We start from the raw sequence: 27,169 nt of genomic DNA on the forward strand, positions 1-27,169 counted from the left end.
GTTCCTAGCTTGAGGAATAGGTGAGAAAAATAAATGGTAATTATCTGCATAGCTACCCTACATCAGCTCGGTCTCAGAAACAGTGCTCTGTCCTCACCAAGCTTTCTGGACTTTCTGCTGTTGGGTAGACACTGAGGGTAGACAGAGAGGAACAGAAGGAAGAGAATGTATACTCTTCTCTTATTTCAATCTGCTATCACAGTTCAGCCACTGAAAGACCAAGTCTTGTTTCTTCCCACCTGCAGCACCATGAAATGAATCTGTCAGAGACAGCGCCGCCGCTAACAGTCACAAACTGGTAGCCTCTAGGTCATTTTGGAGTGTTTTCATTTTAATTCTTTTTAACTTAATTTTCTCTCCTCCATCCTTCCTTCCTTCCTTCGTTCCGTGTTTATTTGAAAATAAACTTCGTATTCAAGTACATGTTATACTTTAATACAGAATAATGCACAAAGTGTAAAACTCAAGGAATTTTTTACGAACGAACACCTTTGTGTAATCAGTACACAGTAATTAATTGCCAACACTGACAACTTGGGAGATTACTTCATAGATTATCTAGATTCCTGTTTTTTCTGTAAAAATTGGAACAATCTCACCATATGGAGTCCACATTTTCACTAGCATCAGTCAACTATGCTGAGAAGCAGATGGCCCTGTAAGTGGAGCATTTCTCTCCATTTTTTTCACACTCACTACTACTCCCTAATATCCCTACCCGTGAAGTCAAGCGTTGGGTGCTATTGACAAGTACAAACAGTGAAAATTAGAATGGCTGTAAAATTGTGATCAAGAACTGACAAAACAACAGAAATAAGAGAAATGCAGGACTGAATGGAGTGTTACTAAAATGACAAGCATTTGATTGAGCTAGACAAAAAGGGATCTAAAAAGAGTGCAGATTCTAATTGGTCAGCAATTATATTAATTAGAACTGACTACGTCATGGAGAAAGTTGGCTGGAACCTGAGTGGAGGTTATAAATTCCAATGCTTGAATCGCGTGATGGACGTTGGTCTCCTGAAAGGCATTAGGGCTAGGTTTTGCCAAATTCTATAGTGATTCTCACTTTGTGGTATGTGCTTTTAATTCTGTGGTTAGATTTTGGCTGCCTCAGATCTGTACTCCAATGTTCAGATTGTGTGACCGCCATCAGGATCTCCCAATAGTATATACTCCATGAAAATTAATAAGCTACCTTCAGATTAACTCTGGCTGATGAATGGGATATGTGTTATTAGTGGTAACTTGCTAAATACTAATTTGGGTTGTAGCACTGAGTATTGTGTGACTATTCGATAATAAGTCCTGTAGCCCTGCCCCCTTCCTCCTTCTAATACTGATTTTTGTTCAGTAATTTAACCTCTTTCACATGGCCAGATGCCTTCATAATCCAATTATGGTCATCCAATTCTTGGCCGTTGAAATTTTAGCAGCAGGTATGATGCACTTCTGCTCCACGGGCCATGGAGCGGAATCTCCTGGGGACTTAGGGAAAACTGTCACAATTAAGAAGACATCTGGAAAAAAACTGTTTTTCCTGTATGTCACCTTATCTCGTTTGATATAAGGTGGTTAGCCTGAGGACAAGCCTACACCTTGAAAATGCAATATGGGAAAATAGAAAGATCCTTAGTCCTTGATGCTGTTGAGGCATTGAATTAAGCAACCCTGGAGCTGCTTCACCTCAGAATTTCTTATGTGAAATAATACATTTCATAAGGCTTCAGCTAGTTAGGCCCTAGGCCAGGATTTTCTGTTTCTTATAGCTAAAACCTTCCTAATTAATACACTGGGGGAAATACTTCATTAGTGAATGATTTACAGTTAAAGGATTTGTCAGATTAAGTATAAGTGTCTGTATCTCAGCCTGTCCCACAGAATAATTTATCCTAGAAAGCAGGGAGAAAATTGGATGATGATAGAAACATAAAATAGGGTCATTAAGGTAAAAATTTTAAATAGAATGTTGTGGCAGTAGCCGACAGCAGGAGTCAGAACCTAGTCTAACAAATCCATTCAGATGACACATGTAAGATATATATTGTAATATATGTGTATGTATATGTAAATGTCTCCTGTAAGATTTTTCAAATAGTTCCTGCTTCTGACTCGAGTACTTCCATGTTTTTTATTTGCTAAACCTAAACTATTAATGTGTTCGTTCAACAAAGTCCTCTTATCTCCCCTTCATTAGTGACAAGTCTCTACTGAGGTCGGCTTCAATAAAGTTTGAATATAAATTAAAGATGTCTATAAACTAAGCTTCTTTTATGAAACTGTTTAGAATCTCAGTATGTCATAAGCTTTGTATATCAAATAAAGAGACTGCATATTTAGAAACGCTTAGTATGAATTTAGGGCTAAAAGAGTTCTTCATTATTATCATTTCCTCATTCCTTCAGAGCCAGGTGTGTGTGTGTGTGTGTGTGTGTACGTGCACAAGCGCATCTTCCTAGCTTAGCCTCTCTGTGCTGTTCTATTCATCCAATAAAAAAGGATGTAGTATGTCATCACATCATCTGGCAGAAACTTTATATGACAAGTTAGAAATTTTAAAGGAGAAACAGAAATATATTCTAGGATAAGTTAGATAAATGACAGGTAACTTCTCTAAAGTCACATGTGCTAGAAAATATAAAGAGGTGTTTAGTCTTGGGGAGAGTGAGCCGGGAGGGGCAGGGGCCGAGTAGTGGCTAAGCAGTGATGACCCATAGCCTTGCCCAAGACTGCAGACGAGGGTCTGTGGCCACATCCAGCCTGTGCTGCCTGTGTCGTATGGCCCATGAGCTGAGAAAGGTTTTAACGTTTTTAAATGTATGAAAAAAAATGTATCTTGTGACAAATGAAGATTTACTGAACTTAAAATTTCAGTTTCCATAAATAATTTTATTGGGGTAGAGCCATGCCCATTCGTTTACAATATTGATAGCACTCTAGAATTAGGCAGGCAGTGTTGAATACTTGCTGGAAAGACACATTGCCACAAAGGGCCATCTGGGCCTTTCAGAAAATGTTTGTTGTTCTCTGGCCTAGACCAATGCTTCTCAACCTTTAATGTGCGCGTGAATCACTCGGGGATCTTGTGAAAATGTGCAGACTCTGATTCAGCAGGTGTGGGGGCCTGAGTGTCTGCGTTTCTATCAAGCTAAGGACAACACTTCAGGTATCCAGGTCCCCGTGCAAGATCAGCAAATTTACTCATTAACGGGCCCAATAATGAATATTTTAGGATCTGAAGATTATACGGTCCTTTTTACAACGACTCGGCTCTTCAGGGGAAAGTAGAGATAGGCCTCGTGTAAAAGAACAGGAGTGACTGTATGCCAGCAAACATCAATTTGCAGGAGCAAGGGTTGGGCTGGATTTAGCTCCCAGGTTCAGTTTGCTAATCGCTGGCCTAGTGTATTAGTATTGGGCGTCCATTAAGAAATAGGCATGGTCCTACATTCAGCTTACTTCCTAGTACCTTACCCAGCCCAGTAATGTCATGGAAATAATTAATTTGTATATGGTGTACCAGGCTCTATGTTAAACACTCCAAGCCTTTTCTTATTTAATCCTCACGACAAATCTTAGGAAGCATATCCTGTCATTATCCTTGCTTACAGATGAGGAAACTTTAGAGAAAAATGACTGCCCATAGCGAATCAGTGGTGGGCCTGGGATAAAACACAGCCCATGATTACAGATGACTGTGGAATTGTGGGAAGAGAGGATAGAGCACGTATACTCACAGGAGCTCCACAGCTGGAGAACTGGACAGGGACCGTCATGGGCCTGGTGCTTGCAGATCTGCACAGTAAAAGATGTCGCCAACCTTAGAACCGACATTACATGTAAGTGTCAGAAAACTGGATGTTTGGCTCAGGGAGTGCAGAGATTTCTATCTGAGGACAGATTTAGTACCTTCACTGCTAGTTCTTGAAGTTATAGCTAAAAGAGATCTCAGAAGGCACACTTTCTAGTCTTAGATTTTCCATGCTCCAAGATGAAATCACGTTTCTTTATAATAATGTGTTATTTTAGGCACTGAAGAGTATGGCACTCTGCCTTCCCTGTATACTTTGGAATTTTCAATTATACAATGAATGTCCCTTCTAACCACAAAGACTGAAATTACAGTTCTCTTTCCAAATTCTTCTAGAATTGTTTTCCCCTCTTTCTTAGATACAGTTACTAAACTAGAGAATAGACTTGATTCTGGCCTGGAATATAAGATTAGTTTTATTTGTCTTTATTTTTACACTGTTATTTTGCTTAAATTAATGATTCTAGGTAAGACACATATCAGCATAACTGCATTATAATAGATAAATAGAACACTAAGGGCAAACATGTTTTAATAAAAATGCTTTGATAAAATATTTCTAAAGTCCCAGACACAATATCCTCAGATTATGGGATGACAGATAGAGATGAGTAATTGTGTGATTTGTTTGAATCATTTGTTGAAAACTTTTATATCACTGCCTTCATGATTAACACTAACTTCCATTTTATGAGCAATAAATGTAGGTTACAGGGCAAGGACGAATGTAGCAAAGTCTTCTAAGTCCTAAGAATCTATCATCTCAAATTTTTATATGGGGCAGGAAGTTGAAATACAACACTAAAATATGAAATTGCATAGAATCGTAGACTCTTAGAGTCAGAACTTTTGATGATCTCATAGAGCTGTCTGTATATACCCCTGTTTTCCTATGTAAGCCCAAATTGATGAAGTGAAATTCATAAAGCCATTTGCTGCTTCAATACGAATACCATGTTTCCCCGAAAATAAGACCTAGCCGGACAATCAGCTCTAATGCTTCTTTTGGAGCAAAAATTAATATGATCCGGTTTTATTTTACTATAAGACCAGGTATAATGTGATATAATATAACATAACATAACATAATATAATAATATAATATAGTACCTGGTCTTTTATTAATTTTTGCTCTAAAAGACACATTAGAGCTGATTGGCTAGGTCTTATTTTCGGGAAACAGGGTATATTGGAGTTTTCCCCCTGAATCTGGGAATATGTGTTATTTTGCAAAGGGTGTTGTAACAAAGTGCCACAAACTGGGTGGCTTAAAAGAACAGAAATTTGTTGTCTCACAGCTCTGGAGGCTGAAACTCCTGCTCACGGTGTCCACAGGGCGCTCCATACTCCTGAAGCTCTCGGAAAGAATCCTCCCTTCCCCTTAGCCTCTGGTGGAGGCCAGCAGTCCGTGGTGCCCTTGGCCTGTACACACATCCCTCCAGTCTCTGTCTCCATCCTCACATGCTGTTCCTCTGTGTCGGTGTGTTTTCACATTGCTGTTTTCTGTAAGGACACCAGTCAGATTGGATGAGCGACCCACCCTACTCCAGTATGACCTTGTCTTAACTAATTACATCTGCCATGACCCTATTTCCAAGAAAGGTCACATTTTGAGCTACTAGGTATTAGGACTTCAGAATATCTTGGAGGGGTCCATTAATCCCATGCCAGGATACACGGATGCAAAGATGTTTTCCACAGATCTTACTGTGTGGGGAGAAGGCATGGATGTGGGTCTGTGAAGATGCAGGTTGTAATGGTGCAGTGTGTATAAAATGCCGTCAGAGCACTGCAGTGGGGGCAGCCATCCTCTTATAAGGGAAATGCTAAAGGAAGGCTTTCAGAGTCAGCTGCCATTTGAACTAGGCTTTGAGGGACAAATAGGAGTTCCTCATGGAGAAAAGGATGCCAGGTGGGAGGGATACATCTGACCATGGCTTTGGGTAAAGGCATGGAAGTGTTTATTTGCTGTGATTAATACTAGCTATCCTTTATTGACTATTAGTATGTGTCATTTTATATTACAAATAACCCTTTGATCTGCATTTTGCAGATTGAAAAGCTGAGATTTAGAGAAGTTCGTACTTTGTATTAGCTCACACACCTAGAAAGTGGTACCACTGGGATTAGACCCCAGACAGCCTGATTACACAGCTTGTGTTATTAGCCATTGTGATGAAACTGATAGTTTAGGGTATTTGAAGTGCATATGGATGGTTAGAGAGAAGGCTGAAGAAGTAGGTTGGAGAAAATTGTGAAGAAATTGGTTTATCATATTAGGAGTTTGAACTTTGAGGACTGTGGGCAACTGAGCAATTGGCCTTAAGGAAAGATGGCCTTAAGGAAAGGCTTTAAGGAAAGGTGTCAAAGGGCCAGATTCCTGCAGAGTAGAGGGTGGGTGGGGGGAGAGGGAGACTGGAGACCAGAGGCTAGAGAGGAGGCCATGTTAGAAAGAATGAGGTTGGAACTTAGAGATAATGAGGTGAGAGGGGCGCTCGCGATTGCTTTGCCTTCTCACTCTTTGACTCAAGTGCTCAAAGTTGAGATCATCTCAACTCAAGTGATTCAAACAGTAATTTCAATCCATGACCCTGACCTTAGAAAAAGTCTAGTAACTACATGCTAATGCTGTTTAAATAGTTATAGAAGACATTCAAATATTTCCCAGACTATTACCATATTTCAAGAAAAAACAAAAACAAACAAACAAAAAAAACACTACATAAAGTGGCAGAAAATATTTTGTCAAAAGGCTTTGATGCGATTTCATCTATCTTTATTAAGTTGTAACTCCTGTGGGTTCAATTCACCCATGTATTATTGTAGATATAGCCACATTTCTGCAGCTCAACTTACTCAACTAAAGCCTGTTTTTTTTTTTTTAAATCTATTATTTCTTAACAATAGTTTTAATTTATTACCAAGTTACTAGGGCACAATTTAGCATTAATTTGAAAGCAAGGCATTAATTAATCAAAGGTCCCAGGTTACCTTAGTGTGGAACAGAGGGAACCCAATTTGTCTCCTTGTGACTTATGGCCTTCCTATGAGAAGCTGCCAAATAATCATGAATATCCAATCCAGCAGGATGCTTTTGGAATTTCATCAGAAGATATCAATTACCAGAGGAAGATTTATTAAAATAAGCTGCATTTCCCTTAACTGAATTTCTTTTATTTTGAGGAATTATTCATGCACGTATCTGGTGCCACCACAGACCACGCGTTGTGACTTGCTTATCTTTAGTAATGTTTGGCCTGTCTGTGTGTACTTGGCAGCTTTCCCCAAGCGCTGGCCAGGGCCAAGTGACACAACTGCCACTAGTCAGGCAAAGGCAAACATAAACAATGTTTGGGAATCTTTTTTGCACTTTGAGCCTGTAACTCAAAAGTATAATGTCATAAATTTGCGAAAAATGAGACATAAGCTGACATATTCGTATACACACTATATCTCATTAAATGAAAATATAGTAAATAATGAAAGTAATGCTAAAAACTCTGTTTAATTGGTTATGTATTGCACAGTGAAAACTGAAGTTACCTGAAAATGGCAAACATTCTTTCCCTAGTGTTCTCCCAGCACCTGAGCACAAAACAAACCCTAAATTGTGTGGAAATGTTATTACTTCTCGTGACTGACTTTCAACTTGATATTTGGCATCATTGCTAGATAAAATCATTCTTGGAATGTTAATTTAGAATGTTGAGCACTGAATTAGAATTCAGTGTTGTAAGATTTGAAACAAACATAACAATTAAGGGGTTTAAAATTCTTGTACTTCATCACTTCTGAGAGGACACTCTTTCATAAATTAAACTGGTCTGTAAAATATCAGCCTAAAGTACAGGGAGCTGGAGAAGCAAAGTGGAAAAACAGGGAGAATTATTCGTCTTTGTTTAATTTAAAGGTACATGCAAAGGACAACACTAAGGATAAGTAGTGATACAAATTGCTGGCAGTTCAGACTTCCTGACATTGACTCAGAGCACAAACACATTGATGTGTGATTTTCAGGTTACTGATACAATATATAATACAACAGGCAGAAAAAACCCAATTTTATTCTCAGGATCCAAACTGTGACCGCAATGTGAAGAAGGTCTTTGCATCCTGTAACGCTCCAACGGATTTACTGTAGGACAGTTCTATCGGGGTGTTTAGAACTAACGTGCTACATCAAAAGATAAGATGGACTATGAGGGGCTTCTTCCTCTGTTTCACAATATTCCTGAAACCCAATGGGCAACCAACCTAGAATCAGATGGCTAAGTGGGACCTGTGATGGGTTTTTCAGTGAAGAATGGAATCACGTCCAGAGAATGATTGCACAGATATGTGGTCCATATAGATATGCAATCTACCCAAAGTGTCCTAGCTGTTTAGAAATGGGTCTGGAGATGAGAGAGCTAGACTAGAGCCTAGAACTAGAGCCTAGAGCTACAGCTTCAGCTTAGAGCTTGAGATAGAGAGAGGCCTAGAGCCTAGACTGAGACCTAGAGCTAGACCCGGAACCTTGAACTAGAGCTAGAATTAGAGCTAGAGACTAGAACTATAGCTAGTACTTGACATTTGGTCACTGCCCTCACAGATGGTCAAACATGGTAGACACAGCTAGATTCACACTAACTGGCTTGTGTCCTATCTTAATGGAGTATTAAATGATTACACATTGATTAAGTTCATGAACATGACTGGTGCACAGAAAGCAGCAGTGTTTCTGGTATCTTGTATGCTCCAAAAAAAGCCTTTTTTTTTTTAACTTTTCAAAGTTAAAGTCATTGAAGTAGGATTTTTAGGAATTAAATAAAATGAATAGTGTTATAATGTCTACAGTTTTACAAAGATACGTAACTTATTTTTTAAAAATTTAGAGAAAAATTGTAAATAACGGTGATAATGCGAATCAGAGAGGAGGTGAGAGTTCACTGATCTGGAGGCTTTGCCCCACGGGACCTAGAAAACTCTGTTTTACGTGTTGTGTGGAGAAGAGATACCAGTGACTTGAGGGCTTGAGACTGAATCTGCTGCTACAGATTTGGTTGTGAGCTTAGATTCCTTGGTTAAAGCAGCTATCTGAAATGAGATGTCTACAGAGGGAAACTAGGATTGCTCTTTAACAATACTGGAAACCCACAGAGCAAGAGCATTTATTGAACAGAATAAATAGTGAGGATTTGGAATGATCTTTTTGCAGCTATAGGAAGTGGCAGGGTAAAAAGAATTATAAATTTTCTAGCTGTTTGGAATGAAACAACACTTTTTGGGATTCACATTTCATATCAGAGTTGTTTAACCAGCAAAATGCTGAGGTGATTAAATGTGAAACCATGAAACTGAAGCTCGAGAAAACTGATCAAAATTGTTTCTGGAACAAGCCTTCTGCTTTAGTTATTTCTGTGCTTTTGGTCAGTGATGAAATGTGCTGCAATCAGCCTGCTAAATTATCCACAGGCGAACGTTTACTTCAGTGGTTTAAGGGATCTTCTTTCAGAATTTTGATGTGGCAGCACATCCCTTCACAGCTCATTTCCTGAGCGATACTAAGCCAAAGCCAAACCCAGGGAAAAAGAAAAGTTTGAGATCTCTCACCTCACCGTGAACCCTTCCTTGTTTAAACATAGGGAGATACTCTCGTAACCTGGCTTACACCGAACACTGCCACGAAAGCGCTACATATTTATCATGCAGAAACCCAGGGCCTAGTTTTCACCAGAAACGTGAGAGAAGATGTCTGTAAAGCATTGTGCTTTGCCCAAATGTGAAACTGAATCCAAAACGAATGAAACAAACTTGTTTTTCCTATAACAATTTCGTTGGAGAAAACTTTATTAGGTTCATGTGCAAACAGTATTAATGTGTTTTGGTTGTCCATTGGGAATTTAGGGGAGCTCCTGCCTCCATCACTGTGGCGTGGTGTCTCTTCAGGGCTCAGCCTGGACCTGACACTGACCGTGGCTGTCACCAACTAACTGGGCCTGGGAAGCTGTCTCCTCTTCTGGGGATTTTAATTTTACGTTTATATGTACTCTAATTTTTATCGATTTGACTATTGTCTTCTGACTTTTTTGTCTTCAACAAAATAATGCTAAATGGCTAATAATGTAAAAAGTTTACATATAAAGTTACTTGTAAGATAAATGTATTCTCAGATGTCAAAGTAGGACGCAATAGAGCTAAATCCTCTAAAAAGGAAGGACAGCAGGCGGGGACTGGAGGGAGAGGAGAGACTCACTCACTGAATGTGTCGGATAAAGGGAACATATATCTTTGAAAGACATACTTTCTAACTTTAAAATAAATGGAATTATTTATGGCTAAACCTAATCTAATACGATTTGATTGAACGATATTCTTCAAATTTAGTAGTACCCGTTCCTGAGACTCTTATAAATTATGGATTGAAAAAAAATAAGCATAAAATGTGTTAATGATCTTTTTGGTTAAAGCTGAATTACATAACAGATTTTCTTTAACTTGGTGTTTTATGAAAAGTCAAAGAATTGCTCTGACCAGGGTCGTACTGGTAGATGCTTATTAATCAGCCCCAGGATGGGCTGAGGGGAATCCTGATTCATACCATTTGACAATTGACATCATGTAATTACTCCCACATGGCAATTTCAAACTACCGGTGGGAGACCAGTTGGCTCCAAATGCCCCTGAAAGTTTAACAGTTGACCCTCACAAGGCAGGATGAGCCAGCACCAGCACACTGGCTAAGACTAACTTTGTACAGACCAGAAAACAATCCCCAAAACTTAAGAGTTTGTCAAATTAGTTACACACCATGCACGTGGCACCTCAGAAACTCTGCCTTATGATGCTCCAAACACCTATAAAAAGGAAGCGGAAATATATTCTAATAGGGCAAAGAATGCGAAAACTTGACTATATTTGCTATATCCAGAATCTTACAACAAATATATTTTAAAAGTATATTAAATGGAGTGAAGAATTCCTTAAGACTCTGAGATAAATATTAAACATGCCTCTAAAATATAAAGATTTTAGTATTACTTATAGCATATTGTTGGAAGTATAACATCAATAATTGGCCATGAATAAACGATTGACTGCCAGTCCCCACACCTCTTCCTTGTAGTACTGTTTAATGTATATTCCTCCCTTGTTTCCTCAGTGGCGTCTTTTTCCCTCAAATCACTTTCTCTACATCAATGCCAAATTATTTCACCAAAACAAATATCCTTATGAAAGCTCTTTGTCAGCTAGACTGTTTACAATGTATAACTAAAACATTTTTTTTCTTCTTCAACACCACTCTAAATGGAAACATTATAGGAACAGTGCCAATCCTGCGTCAGAGTTTGGGGAATTTTTTGAAAACCAACCTCCGAATAATCCCACCCTACCTGGAAACGTTAATAATTTAGGCAAAAAGAGACTTAGTTGTTTGTTCGATCTGCCAGAATTGAAATTTACAGGTAAAATCTTCTTAACTTTATTCATTCCTTTGAGCAGTTCAGGCCTGAGACCCAGAAGGTCTATGTTGATTAAATTATTTGCTTCTTGAGATATTTTCAATTGGCAGCTGATAAGGAGTGCTTTCACAATACATGTACTCTCACATGGTCCTTGGGTGTCATTTTTCTTTTTAATAGACATAGCCAAGAAGCAGATTTACCAAAGAACACACAATCTAATAATCTTTACCAAGTCTTCCTTTTTTAAAAAGTTTTTCTATATACATATATATGTATATATATACACATATATATTCACATATATATATGTGTATATATATATATATATATATATATATATATATATACATATATACTTTTACTTAAGTTTATTGGGGTGACAATTTGTACACCTGAAAAAAATGTGTTTATATTTTTTAAACTTGCCCAGTCCTCTCTCCTCTATTTTTGTTTGCTGTAACACAGGAGTGGCAGAATGGCAATATTCTAGAATAATGAAGAGGGAGGGTAGTTTTATAAAAGAAATGATTAGATTAGAGAAAAGGTGGAAAAATGCCAGTTCTCTTTCTTGGGCTTCAAAAGGTCCTTGGATAGGTAAAGCAAGTTGAGTGCCTTGATTTTTTAAATTTTATTTTGTAAAGCACTGGGAATACTCCCTTCCCCGAGGACTGAAGACTAGCAGAAGGGCTGCTTTGAAACACAGCCTGAGTGATAATTTTTCTTTCCACCTACAAGGCAATTATTGTCCATTTCTTCCTAATCCTTCTGCATCGACTGTTTGTCAGTCGGAAGCATGGATAGCTCTCATTAGTGAGTAGGTGTTCAATTGGCACATTCGTTAAAAGAAAAACAAACAGATCCATCTAACAGCGGTCAGCCAGTCACGCAATTTCTATTCCCTTCTGCTTTTGTTTCCGTGAATATTGAGATTAAACTCTGATTCTTCAGGGAACTGGTTTTCAGATTAACCTATTAAACAAAATAAAGCACCTCCTTATCTGTAGCTACTTTGATGAAAAAGAAGAAAAGCAGTTTTTATTTCTGGGTGGATGTTGAAGGACCCCATGGCACAATCTGAACTTGTTTAAAAAGAAGGACGGTGGGATGGCAGGTACAGTAAACACGCGAGTTCTCCCCCACCCCGAACCTCTGAACCCATGTTTTCTACTGGATTCGAACGTCCTGAGGCTGTCTTGTCCTTGAAGGCAGGGCAACAAGTGCTAAGTGTTCAGTGAGCTTTGCTGCTTTTCTTGAATTGAGTATGTTGAGTACTTAGACCTGGCCCCTTTCCACAGTGTGACTTCTCCCCACCAACACAAACAAACAAACAAACCCCCCCTCCAGGGAGATTACTAATCTGCTGCTTGGCAGGTTATGTGATTTTGTTCCACTTTAATTTTCTTCTCAGATTTCCTTCCATAGCTTCTTCCCCCCATTATTTTGTAAAGCCTTTTGAATTTCTTCTGCTCTCTGGAGTATCATCAATTAGTGAAATATTACATCAGTTGATAACAGTTTGATACTTCTGACCCACTTCTGCATCATGGTGGGATTCCTAGAGATGGGAAGCCTTCCTTCTTCCCCCAGGCAAGGTGTATCAAACCACACCACTTGTGTGCTCTCCTTCCCACCCCCTGCTCACCACGAGTGAGCAGAAAATGGCATCAAAAGGACCCTCTCGTTTCTAAGAGATTGTTAGTTCCTGATCTAAGTCTTTGCAGACTTTAAAAGAAAAAAGCAATACCATAATTGAGAATATTCTGTTAAAGAAGAATCTCTGCTTTCTAGATTTGTCAATAATAGAGATTAATGAATAGGAAGGAAAAGTGGTTCTCGGGAGAATGGTAGGATCACAGAAAATGGAAAAAGAAGGGCACAGAAAAGGTCGTCCTGGTTCTCCGCATTTGCTCAGCTATTCTGCAGCCCTGCACCTGGATTCACCCCTGTTGTTACCAGGGCTACACAATGGTTTAGAGTCTCATGAAGCCAGACTTCTGGGCAGGTCAGCAGTTAGACTGCACTGGAAAAGCACAGCAAGTAACATATGAAACCAAACCCAAATCACCCGAACACAAAACGATTTCATCAAGGGAAATGTTCTCGATTTCTGCTTTTCTGAGTCACTATGTCATTACTTAAACAGCATAGTCCTTTGTGTCGCTAGTGTATGCTAGGTTGCATCTCTCCATCGACCTTAATCTTCAAACATGCTGTTTGCTTTCATTTGGAAGGGTTTCAATATTCCCATCCCCTATTTTCTAACAGACCTGCTGCTGGGAGAGATTAACTGTTGCCCTAGAAACACTCAAAACATCAATTTCCCTGGAGCAATATCTCACTAATCTCGGCACTTAAATCACAATGTTTAGTTAGAGCTTGTTCAGTAAGTACTTTAAGGTTGATTAAAAGATCCTTGTATGGCCCAGAGCAACCACAGTGAAAAGCTTGGAAGTAGCAGGTCACTGTGTTGGAAGGCAGAGGAGATCAATTTTGGGAAGACCACCTACAAGACGCACAATCACCTATGCTAATGACAACTGCAGAATTCTAATTATTTGTGGTACTACTGTTCTTAACACATGCATAGCCTGCATAATTTTTCTAATAGTTCCTAAATGTGGCATTTGGGCAAAACGTAGAGAAGCGTGCGCGTGTGTGTGAGCGCACTCAGTGTGTAAACTGTCTCTGATTTGCCCTCTCCTTGAGGTACCCGCCTTCCCCTCTTAAGGATGCAGAGGTGACAGATAATGGATTTGAGAAGTATTTTTGGGCTATTTGATATCACTACGACAGGAATAGGGTTGGGTATTTGTATTGCAATCGGAAAGTTTGACTGTTACAAATTAAAACCTAATTTGAATGTTTGAAAATAATTCATAGGAAGGCTTTGCTTCCTATAATTGAGGTTTACATGTAAAATACATTTTATTAATAATAGGCTATGCTTTTTTCACATGGTTACTAACCATGTACATTTTGAAATAGTTATGATTTTAAAAATGATAATCCTGAAAGTTCCATTTCCATGCCTAGGGAAATATTTGAATACTCTTGCTACGTAACGTGATCTTATACTGTGTCTGGCTGCTAATTGCAGTCTGTTTTTCCCCAGTCAGTGGTCATCAAGATGCCTTTCCAGGATGCCGTCAACCCGTGTTTTATTTCATGTGTATGCTTTCAAAGGTGACGACCCACTTTAAAAATAAAAGATACCAGAAAGATATAGAAAATACAGAATCATTGATTCCGTTGATTCCCCTGGCAGTTACAGCTGGAAGGGACCTCCATTCGGCCTCCTCCTCATCTCCTGTGTAAAGACAGGACACTAAGCACGCAGTGCAGCGGCCAAGGCCACACAGCTAGTGAAGTGGGAGCCACGATGGAGCCTGCATCTCTTGGCTCCCACTGGAGACTTCTCCACTGTATCTCAGGACCATATTTAGAAGTTGAAAATGCTGAAGTGTTCTCTCCACATCTGTATTTTTCAGTAAATCAGTCTCTGGGGTGAATTATCCTCACCGTTTCCAGTGTTTATCTGAAAAGTTCTGGAGCTCTGACCATTGTGAGCTTTGCCCTTCATTGGCTACGTCAGAAATAACTAGCGAGCCAGACAACTCCCATCCTGAGCACAGAGCTCTGTCTCTGCGTTGCCGAGTGCACAGCTGCTCTGAGCCTCTCTCAAACGCCATCCTCTTCACCTAATTGCAGACTTGTTGGGGATTTGGAATCAGCTGAAATATTGCATAGTTTACAACAATGTCATTTAAAGTTTCCCATTTAATGCATTTAGATTCTAAATGGACATTCTAATATTTCTATGAGAATCAGTGAATCTATACTCTCCTTCAGAGCGATCTCTATTTCAAAAGTCATGACTTTAAAATATTCATAAAATATCTTCTACCAAAATAACATACTGTTACCATATGGGTTTCACATTAGTTTTGTTCATTTATTTATTTTTTTTTGCTGACAATATAACTGCATACTTTCAATAAATTTATACCTTCTTAAGGCAGACAAGCAAAATAAAAATGTTTGCCATTTAAAAACACAAAGGTAAAAGTACTTATTTATAGTCCCTTCCCCCTTTGATTATTATAAATAATTTTAAAAGTATCATCAGGATGTTTCAAAGGAGCATTTCAACTTTCAACATGTCTGACACTTACCTTAATGCCTGGAAAGGGATTCTTGACTCAAGAGGAATTTTGCTGTTTCCCTGGTGGGAGGTACAGTATCCGAAGTATATGAATCCGTCTCAGCCCCCCTGAGGATCAGAATAGGAAACATATTTTTCTTGAGTGCTTACTAGCTGCTCACCCCAGGAATAAACCCTCACACAGAGGCATTCTCTTACTTAATTCTCACAGCTACCCTCTGAGACACTACTAGCCCCATTTGACAGGTTACACAATTGAGGCTTTGAGATTAAGATCACAAAGTCAATAAACGTGGAGCTGTGATTAAATCTGAGCCATCTCAGTTCAGGCCCAAGCACCGTCAGCTCTCGCTTGGATTCCTGCTAGAATCTTCTTTTTGATTTCCCTCTTCCATGCTTGGCTTCTTATAGTCCGTCCTCTGTGCCACGGCCAGTTCTTCTTTGAAAAGTTAAATCAGCTCTTGACCGTCTTGTGATCAGAGCTCTGCCAAGGCTTTCCGTCCGTCTCACGCAGAGTGGGTTCTGGCCCCGCAGCTTCTCCAGCCCTGTCATACTCGCCCTTCCCTCAGGACACTCCAGCCCCACGGTCCTGCTCCCGGGTGTGCCTCAGGTACCCGGAATGCCATTTCATCTTTTGTATGTGTGTCCCCTTTGCCCAGATCGCTCCATCTTGCTACCCTCACCTCCATACCTCTGCTCAACTGTCACCTCATCAAAAAGGATTTCCCTGACAATAACATCTTTGTCGCTCTCTAATACTAATACCCTTCTTTATTTTTCTTCAGAGCATCACTTATCACCTGACATGTGACTGGAACGTAAGCAGCACGAGTATACAAACTGTACGTCACATGGCACAGAGTAGGCAGTCAAACATTAGTTGCCAAAGGAAAGAATGTATGAATAAAAGATGGAGATGCTCGGGTAAAGATAGTTACCAAACTATTAAGAGTGATAGGTTTCAGGTGCTTTTTGTTTCCTCTTTCTAATATTCTCTATTGCTTAAGTAACAAAATTTTTAAGCTTTATTTTCCTCATTGACAAATCAGAGGATTTGTTTGTGTTTATTGGAGTCTGTTATAGGTTTAGAAGAAGAACTCTAAGGAAAAACTAACTTTTTGCCCCTCTTCTTTATCTCAGAAATGCAGGATTATTGGTCATCTCTGTGACTTTCATTTTTCCAGAGAATTTCAGGATGTTACTTAGCTATTTTTCTGTGTGTTTTCTAGAAGTGAGCAGCACTCATATATCCAGGAACCAGGCTCCTACACCAAATATATGTGCCTTGCGTCTTGCTGTTGATGCGGGAAGGTATAGGTGTCTTGTCCATGTCAGAAAACGAATCCCTACTGTTTCCCATAGTCCTTCGGGGGAGTGGACTGACGTTTCAGTTCACTGTGAACGACATGGAACGAAGAAGGATTAGTGGGTGAATGGAGGGATGGACAGATATGGACGAATCTAGGTCTTCAACTTACAAATATTTCAACTTATAAGTATTTTAAAAATTTTATAATAAAAGTTTTGAAAAAGTAAACTTAATACAATAGAATTTAAATAGTATAGTATTGAAAACTGCTTTTGTTTTCCTTTCAGATAAGAGGGAAAAAGGAATTTGGATATTCTGATGAAAGCATTAATAGTGTTCTTATAGATGTAGTAAATGTTTTAGCCCATTTAATGTCTTACTTAGAGTTTGTGATTATATAAATCACATTTGTTTGATTCAGAAAAAATCCATTTGGTCATTCAGTAGTATAATTTCATCAAGCATCTTTTGTCCTTTAAGCATTTATAGAAGAAGCAGTGAGAGTCTGGGTCTTTTCCATTAATTAGGTCTTTCAAAAGCTTACTGAAAAACACTCTTCTAAACGTGACACGCCACTGAGAGCTGTTGCGCTGAGCTGCAATTAGCACTGTTAATAATAGCTTTTCCAGGAAAAGAATTTAATGACTTTGCAGAATCAAAAATCCAAATAAAGCATCATTGTGTATATTGCTTCAATGTTTTCTTTGTTTTTATGTGATGAATAGGCAGAAAAATTTGTCTCAATGCTAAGTACTATTACCTTCTAAAACATACTCTAAAAACACATTCACTCAGCTCAGTGTGGCACACTTCATTCATTACACAGAGGCCACAGAGAGGCAGGGACAGAGTTTCAACTAATGATTTCTCTCCCCTCCGCTCCCCTTACCCTCTCCCCTGTCCTCCCCTCTCCCATCCTTTTCTCTGATCCTCTTTCTCCAGCCCCTTCTTGTCCTTCACTCCCTTCTTTCTGTTTCTCTTTTTCTCACTTTTTCTTCCTCCCTCCTCTTTTTCCTCCTCTTATTCCCTTTCCTCCTCTTTCTCTGTCCCTTTCCTCCGTCCTACCTTAGGCTGCCAAAGAGACCTGCCAGGTCATTCCTACATGCTCATTTCTCCCACTGATGAGATTATACTGAGATAGATTATAGAGGGATATTAGAGTCTACATTTGAGATATATAAGCTATATATTTTTATTGTTGATTACACGGTTCAATTTCTGTAATTTTTTTTTTTTTGCCACTAGATCTCTGTCTGCTTTGAAAAGAGATGTATTTAGATTTCCCGTGATACATATATTTTAAATCAAGTTTTCCTTCCATTGTAATAGTTTATGTGTTACACGGTTAGCACTTGTGTTGTTTGGTGCATTAATACAGTGAATATTTTCCATGTATCATATGACTTTCCTTTTTACCTAGTTTAGTGTTTTTCTCTACTTATCCAGTTTAAGACAACACCTTAAGTTCTGTATTGTCTGATATTAATATTCTCTTTTTTTTGGCTTGCATTTGCCTGGTATTTTCTTATTTATTTTCAGTTTTCTAATTATTTTAATTTTCTCTTTTTCTTTTTAAATCCAATATGACTTACTCTTTTAATGGAAGTATATGGTTCATTGACATTCAGCATATTGACTGATATATTTACTTTCTTCTCCTTAATTTTTGTCTTACTTTACATAATTATTTGCAATTTATTCTTATTTCCTGGTTTCTTCAAGTTACTGTTCATCCCATTACTTGACTTTAACCACCCTTCTGCTGCTGCTGAGTCAGACACAGGTTTCTTTCTGCTACTTAAAAACAAGATACTTAGCAGATACTTAGGTCTTTTTTCTTTTTTCTTTTTTTCCCAAACTTAAGCACAAGAAGAGCTATGAGGTGTGATGAAAACGTACAGTGACTGAGGCTACTGAGAGCCATCCAACAGAAAGGCAGGGCTCTTCAATACAGAAAGTGGTCCATCAAATCTTAGGAACAGTGTGTGACAAGTTTCCACTTGTTCGGTGCAGTCAGTCAGTTGTGAGCTGCGATTGATAGCAGGTGTGTTTTAAAGTGTGCTGCAAATCATGGATCACGAAAAACACATTAACATGAAATTTTATTTCAAACTGCAAAAAAGTGCTAAAGAAACACACAAAATGTCTAAAATTAGTTATGGTGGTGCTGCAGTGACCATGAAGACGGGTTATAAGTGGTTCGAGCGATTTTGTAATGGTTGTGAATTGACTGAAGCAAGAGATTGGGAAGTCCTTTAACACCAAAAACCTAAGAGAATGTTGAAAGAGTAAACGAAATGATTCGATCAAACAGGTGATTGACTATTAGGGAAATTTCGGAGGATCTGAACATATCTTATGGTTCCATTCAAAGCATTTTAAAAACGGATTTGAACATGAGGTGAGTAAGTATGAAATTTGTTCCAGGCATTTGGACTGTCAAACAAAAGCAACAGTATTTGTCAATTTTGTTGGCATTGTGCGATTGTGCTGCTTCACATTTCAGCTTTTTAAGACCTGTCATCACCGAAGACGAAACTTGGGTCTGTGGTTATGATCCTGAGACCTAGGTTCAGAGTTCTCAATGGAAATCACCCAGTTCTCCTCAGGTGAAAAAAGCGTGTCAATCAAGATCTATGAGTAACATCAAGGTGATGTTAATTGTGTTTTTTGACCTTGATGGAATTGTGAGAGCTGAGTTTGTACCCAGGAACACTACAGTGAATTCTGAATATTATAAGGGCTTATGAAAGTGTTTAAGAAATGATGTGGGCAGAAAACGGCCTGAGAAATGGGCTAACGGTTTCATCCTCCAGGGTGAAATTGCTCTGTGTCACACATCGCTTCTGGTACAGCAATTTCTGTCCAATAAAAACATCACAGTGTGTCCTCATCCACCTTATTCACTGGATCTGGCACCATGTGACTTCTGGTTCTTCCCTAAAGTAAAAATGCCATGAAAGATAAATGTTTTGAATTGATTCAGGGCATTGAGGCAGCCATGACAGCGCAACTAAAGATACTCATGAAAGAGGACTTCCAGAACTGCTTCAGAAAGTGGCAAGAATGATGGGATAAGTGTGTTCAAAGTGAGGGGGGAGTATTTTCAGGGGGATTAATGGCAATGTGTCTTTTACTGCAATAATTTTTTTAAATTTAAACATTCACCATATTTTATGATCACACCTCGTTCGCATACTGACTCAAAGAATACAGAAGTCCAAGAGGCAGAGCAGGATGAGAGAATCAGATACTTCACTAGACTCTTGTTTTCTCTCTTGGGCTCCTCTCTGCTTTTTTCCTTTTTCACCTTTATTGAGGTATAATTGACAAATAAAATTGTAATGCATTTCAAGTATCCAATGTGATGAGTTGAGATATGTGTACATTTTGAAAAGAGATACCAACTTTTCTTTCCCACCAAGGCATTTCCCTTCCCCTGATTTTCATCCCACTCACTCCAGTAAGAAGACAAACCCGTGAGCAGCTTTCACTGGCTTAGCCCCTTGCTTCATCCCAGGAGATAAGAAGCTGAAATACTTTTATTCTGCCTGTCTCTCCACCCCAAGCCCATCCAGCCAGCATCCCCAACTTCTAGATTTTGATGAGATAAATACTTTTATTCTAATCCTTACACTTTTATTTCAAGAAGTTTTGCTTAGTATTTTAAAAAACACATTTCAAGACAGTCTACCATTATCTCTTTAGATTTAAATATATGTTTAGATTAGGTGTGTGTGCTGTACTAAAATGTTCTTCAAGTTATTTTGTGCAACTTGTCATAAATCTCCCCAGCAGCTCTACCTTACTGGGTACCTGTATTTTTTTTTTCAATCTTTCTCTTTCTGGTTGTTATTACAGATCTTGGAGTGTCAGTGGTCCCATGAGTGATGGAAAGCAAAGCATCTCCTGCCCGGCTCCCTGGGGGTGGTGCAGCTAGCTGGTAGACGGCCAGACTCTATCTAGACAACAGAGAGAGCCCTCCTGTTTCTCTGTCTACTCACACTCTCTTATCCACAGGTATAGAAAAGGCTCCGCCTACCAGGTACACTCCTTGGGCTTCGGGGCGGTGGTGGTGGTGTGGTGGTCAGTCAAGAACCTGACAGGGAATCAAGTCAACCTTACATGCTTGGGGTGCACAGAACTTTGAAACTTTCCCTAAACATTCGCCAAGTATGAACTTCATCTCGAGGGTCTCTGAGTTTGGCTTTCAGGCTCATGCCAGCTTGTGTTGCAAAGGGCCCCACTTTGTCTCCTCTGCCAAGACCTTTTCAGAATTCGGTACCTTACTTACACTCAGTGGATCACTACCACCAATTGCTGTTTGGCTCAAGACAGACAAATAGATTCAAGCTAGGAACAGATAGGAAATAAGACATTTGAATTTTATCATTATCTTCCCCAAATCCTCTCAGAACAAATTTCCAGGTTACAAAGTTAATTTTATAAATCATTAGAAGATCTTTAAAATGTGTAAACACACAGAAATAAAAATTTAAAAAAAGGCAGGGATTTGGGCCTGTGTAATCTATGGATTGTGGTAGCAGTTGTTTTTATTGACTGTCCAAATCCTTCCAGCAACCACTACCCTACCTGTGAGTCAGCTCAGGTCATTACAGCCTTGATAAATTTTGCTATCAGTTAGGAACAGTTCTGTTGTAAGTTAACAAAAAAATCTATTATGGCTTATGCAAGAAAAGGAACCTATTTGCTAGTATAACTATCTTGAGCCAAGCAGACTTTGGGGAGGATACGTAGAAGCCTATCGAACTTCAGATAACTGGTGGTTCGATTATGTCATCCGTGACTTGTTTCTGCCTAGCTGCTATTCCTCCAGTGGCAAAACGGTTCCTTCTCAAGATTGTAAGAGATCTGCCAACAATCCCTGGGTTGCTGATCTTGGTCACATGCAGTGGCAGAAAGTGTGTTTCCATTAGCTCTGTGAGAAGAGCATGTGAACTTCCCTCCAAGAAGCCCCCAGAAAACACTAACTGCATTTCATCCCTATTTGCATCATATACTCGAATGGACAAAAACCTGCCCTATTCACTGGCTTGCCCATACATGATCAAGGTCACACACATGTTAACATAAGAGCTCCAACAGTGTCCACCAACCCTCTCTCATCAAGGTCACCGAAGATTTCCACTTTGCTAATATTTCCAGTGATCAATTTTCAGCCCTCATTTTACTTCACTTATTGATATCATTTGACTGAACTGATTGTCCACTCCTCCTTGAGACACGTTCTTCCGTTTGCTTACGTGAATGACTCCACTCTCCTAGTTTTCCTCCTGCGTCCCCGGCCGCTCCAGTTTAGTCTCCTTTGCGGGTTCTTCCTCTAGATCCTAATATCCTATAGCTTCAAACAGCCTTTAGACTTCTTTTCTGTCTACACTCACTGCCTTCATGGTCTCATCCAGTCTCATGGTTTTAAATATGATTTACTCAAACTATGTATAATCAACATTGTCATCTAGCAAAATAGACCAAATGAACACTCTCATCATCAAATGCCAGAGAAATGTTATCTTACTGACTCCCGGCAGGACTTTATTTTGTAGGTGGGGCTATTGTCTCCATTTTGCAGGTGAGAAAACTGAGACTGAAGACAATGTAAGTAACTTGGGCAAGGGCACAGAGGAACCGTGATAGAGCCAGGCCCCGACTTCTGGCAGGCGGGGTCCAGAGCCATCCCACCATGTGTCCCTGCCTCCAGTGTCACATCTCCGTGACACTCAGCACTTCTGGAAGGTGCTCATTTGCTGTCCACGCCAGTATCTGAAGTCATTAGAGTACCCGTTTCTCTGCCACCAAGGGTTTCCTGAAATTTTAAAATTTCTGCTGTTTCAAATGACTTCAGAATTTTCAGCAGTGAATTGTCTTGCTACCAGGAAAACTTTAGAGTCCAAACTGCCAGTGATTCTAGTTTCTTAAAAAAAGACTGACTGACATTTCAAAGAAGCCTAAAACACTCTTTGAAACTTTTCTTTCCCTGACCAATGCCTCTATTATTTCTGTCCTTCTCCACCAACTTACTGGAATAATACCTTTATAAAATAAATCATAAAAATTTTAATAAAGCACAATACATTCGTTTTCTTTCCCTCCATTTGCAATCTGAATTCCAACTTCTCTATTCCATTGAAATTGCTGCTACATTACTTTTCACCTGTTAGCTGCCAAATTCAATGAACATTTTTCAGTCTCTGTTTTACTTAAATTTTTTCTGGCATCTACCAGTGTTGATTATTCCGTCCTCGAAGCTAATTTCCTCCTTTGAGTTCCATGATATTGTAGTCTTCTGGATTTCCTTCTCTTCCTGTGACATTTTCTTTAGAGCACCCTTTACTTGAAGTGTGATTAAGTTTGGTTTTCTCCAGGGTTATTGGTCCTCTTTTCATTATATTCTCTCCCTGGATTTTGTCACCCATCTCTGAGTCTTCAATTATCATTTAAAAACAAACAACCCTCAATATGTATCTTCTGCTGAGGTCCAAGCCCCTCCGTCAACAAACCCAGAGCGGAGCAATGTGGTTCCCTCTTCTCCACTCCAACTACCCCACTTTTCTCTTCCCTGTCTGCGTTAGTGCTATGCCACTACCACTCCCCCAGTCCAGAAAACTCTGAGGGACCTGGTGCTTCCTCGGCTCTCTCACTGTTAGTACCCAGGTGGTCACTCATGTTAGATCTCAAAGCTGTTTTCTCTGCGTCGTCAGCAGTGTCCTAGTGTCAGGTCAAGGACTGTTCATCTCCACCTCAGCTATTAAAGTGGGTTGCTGTGTGATCTTCCTGATTTCAGACGTACCCCTGCATTTTTCCTCCCCATATTGTTAGCAGAGTGACCTTTTCAAATTTCAAATCTGACCATGTCATTTCCCAGGTGAGTTCCCTCAGTGACTTCCTGATGCTTGGAAGAGGAGATTGAAGCTCAGCTAAGCTCACTTCCGGCCTCTTCTTAACTTCCTCTTCTTTTTCTCCCCCTTCTCCTTTTTTTCATCTTCTATCCCCTTGCTTTTTTCCCTTCTTTTACTTACCCTTCTCTTCCTCTTTCTTCAGTATTACATTGTTTGTAGTTCTCTGAAGGTGACAAGGTAGGTTTATAGGCCTAGACCATTGAAGACATCTTTCCCCACTTTGTCCGCTATGGAAGCCCTATGTGTCCTACGAAGGCCAGTTCCAATGCTATTCCTTCCAGTTTCTCCAAACTCTATTCACTACTTTTTTCTGTGCTACTTTTGCCGTGTGCCCATACTTTTTTATACATAAAACTGTCCAGTTACAAGTTGTTTGGATTCTGTGGTTCTCATTAGATTATAAGTTCCTTAAAGGTAGGAATTATTTTTTTATCCCGTATCACAATGGTCAACATATAATAGAGGGTCAATATCTATTGAGCTGGCTTAACCGAAAGCACCAGTTAGACAATTTTCCTTGGGATATTAATACTATTTCTAGAAATGATATCATACATTTTAATATCATCTTATTGTGCACTGTGTATCCCTGTGCAACTTTCTGTGAAACCCTAAGTAATTTTCATCCTAAGTTAAGCTTATAAGGACTCACATTTTTTTATTCCACGCCATTAAAACGCTGTTTAGTGATACTAAGAAAGCATGGTATTTGTGCTTCAAAAGGATGTGTCCATCCTTAAAATTTTCCATATGGAAAAATCACTTCTATTTTCTCATGGAAATGACAGCGAAGACAGTGCCATCTGGGATAACATTAATAGCTGGAACCAAATAAATTTGATTACATCACTCACATGGAATCTAAGTTTCATATTTTTGAGTCATCTATTTTTGCAGTGTCAGATTTATATAGCACATAGTGAGATAGATTATTTAATAACGACAAAAGAATTAATTCCGATTGTTATCAGAAAGGGCTCAGCTAAGTTTAGCTTTGAAAAACACATTTAAGAGTTGCAGAAAAATGAACCTCGCAGATTCATCTAATGTGTTTTTTCAGTTAAGGCAAACCAAAAAGTAATTGCTATAGACTTTGTCTTCCAATAGTTCTTCTTTTCTGTCATCTTTCTCAAACCTTTAAAATTTAAAAGAAGTTGAATATGGTCATGGAAATTTAGCATTCCACAAATGAATAAAATTTTAGTTTTTCTCGCCTTTAAAATTTGGTTTATGATGAGAAAGACATACAGTTAACCGCAACGCAACTATTTCTGCCTGACTTCTAAGTCATAAGCAATTGGAATATTTTTTCAACTGTGGTAAAATTCACATAACACAAAATTACCCTTGTTAAAGTGAACAATTCAGTGGCTTTTAGCACATTCACAATGTTGTCCAACCACCATCTCTGTCGAGTTCCAGAACCTGTTTCTCAGGCCAAAAGGAGACCCAGTAGCCATTAAGCGGTCCTCTCCATTTCCTCCCTGCCCCCTACCCTGGTGACCTCCACTCTGCTTCCTGTCTCTCTGGATTTCCCTATTCTAAATATTTCATATAAATGGAGCCACATAATATGTAGTCTTCTGTGACGGGCTTCTTTCACTTAGAACAATGTTTTTGAGGTGCTTCCATGATGTAGCAGGTATCAGTACTGTATTCCTTTTTCTGACTGAATAGTGTTTCATTGTATGGATAGACCACAACTTGTTTCTCCTTGCAACCACTTGGGTTGTGTCCATCTTTTGGCTGTTGTGACTTGTGTTGTTATGAATAGTTATGTATAAGTAACTGTTTGAATACCTATTGTCAATGGGTTATTGTATTTTTGGCAAGGGTATGATTTTGGAAAGCTATTTGCAAATTTGACTAAATATAGACAATTTTTATCACTGTGACTATGTCACTCCAGAATAAATTTGAATTCAGATATATTGGCCAAATAACACAGGTTCCCACCAACATTTTAAGTTAACAAAAATACCTGAAAGCTAGGGAAACTGCTGAACTCCTGCTGAGGGTGTATGGTGACTCAGTTAAACCAGGCTGCATTAACACCAATAATCAGTTTTTGCTTTGACGAGTCTGCCTTCCTGATGGCATTTCTGTCCTATGGAAATGCTCCATACTAAGATTTGGTACCTGTGAGAGGTAGGCTTTTCTTCCGTAAAGTGAGAAAAGGGTGATATTGAAAAGGGAGGCGTGAAGTACCGTCCTAGCACTGCAGTGACTTTCAATCCTGAAACCACAGAAGTACTAACACATTACACCGCCATCTGGACAAAATTGATACTTTTATTAGTGACTCTTTAAAGTTTGCATTCTCCGTATTTAAAATGACTTTCAGTAACTTTTTAGAATGAACTCAGTGAAGTTGAGGACCTTATACCCTTAAAACTGATAACGCTGTAGTCGAGATTAGCTCAGTTATGATGTGTATGTTGTGAAAGATGGCGCTAGACTTAGCCAGAGCGATTAAAGTGGGAGGCAGAGTTTATGCCCCTCCTTCGTAATCCACCCATAAGAGCCCATTGAAATGAATACCTACCATGAGTTTTCGGTTTTATTTATTTATTTATTTATTTATTTATTTATTTATTTATTTATTTATTTAAAGGTCTGAGTCTATCCCTTGCGTACAGTGAAAAGAAGGAAAAATAAAAGAACACCAGTTCCCCTCATCTTGCACCCCTTGGTCTTGGGTAGGATATTTTCATGCATTAGGTGTCATCTTTTGGGATAGACGTGGCTGGTGATGGATACAGCATTAGTGATTCCAGCTGCATCCTGGCCAAGGATGCCTGTCCCAGCAAAAGCCAAAGGATGATGTGTGCTGCTGTGTCCTCAGAGTGAGCGGGACATGCGCTGCCTGGAGACGTCTTCCTTGACCGGGCCTCGCTCCTCTGCAGTGAGTCCTCCAGGTGTAGAGGGCGGCCCCTGGCCCATCTGCCTTCTCCATGGCTGCCCCATGAGAACCGAGGATTCCATTTCTCTCAAGACCTACCTGTACAGGTTAGATTCTACCACTATTGGCTCAGTTGGGAAAAAGCCAAGAACCAAACCATTCTTGCAGGCAGGTCAGCGATTTCCTGCACTAAGTTGTTACTTCTTTCTCATGATTTTAGAAACACACTTGATATTTATTTTCCTATTTTTGTCTCCCAAAGTGAAATAATTACGAAAGAAACCTTAAGATAGTCTCTGCACATTTATTGTTTTTCCCTTAGTTGCTGCTGACTTTATGGTTATCAATGAAAACCACTTAAAATAGTGTCATTGACTGTGTAGCTGAAAACACAGTCCTCTCCAGATCAAAGGGCAGATGGGTAGAAGTATTTTCCTTTGAATTGATGTCAAAAAAGGGACAACTTCCAAGCTTTCGAAGGTGCCCAAAGAGTGTATGTGAAGAAACGCTAGCTGATGAGATAAAAATGGCTTTGCCAAGCCATCATCGCAAGGGTGTGCGGCTGGCCTTAAATGCGGTAAGTGGCCTTCCACCATCCCACAGGTTCCTCCAGGGGAAATCTG

Source organism: Rhinolophus ferrumequinum, chromosome 18, assembly GCF_004115265.2.
Source record: "Rhinolophus ferrumequinum isolate MPI-CBG mRhiFer1 chromosome 18, mRhiFer1_v1.p, whole genome shotgun sequence".
NCBI classification, from domain to species: domain Eukaryota; kingdom Metazoa; phylum Chordata; class Mammalia; order Chiroptera; family Rhinolophidae; genus Rhinolophus; species Rhinolophus ferrumequinum.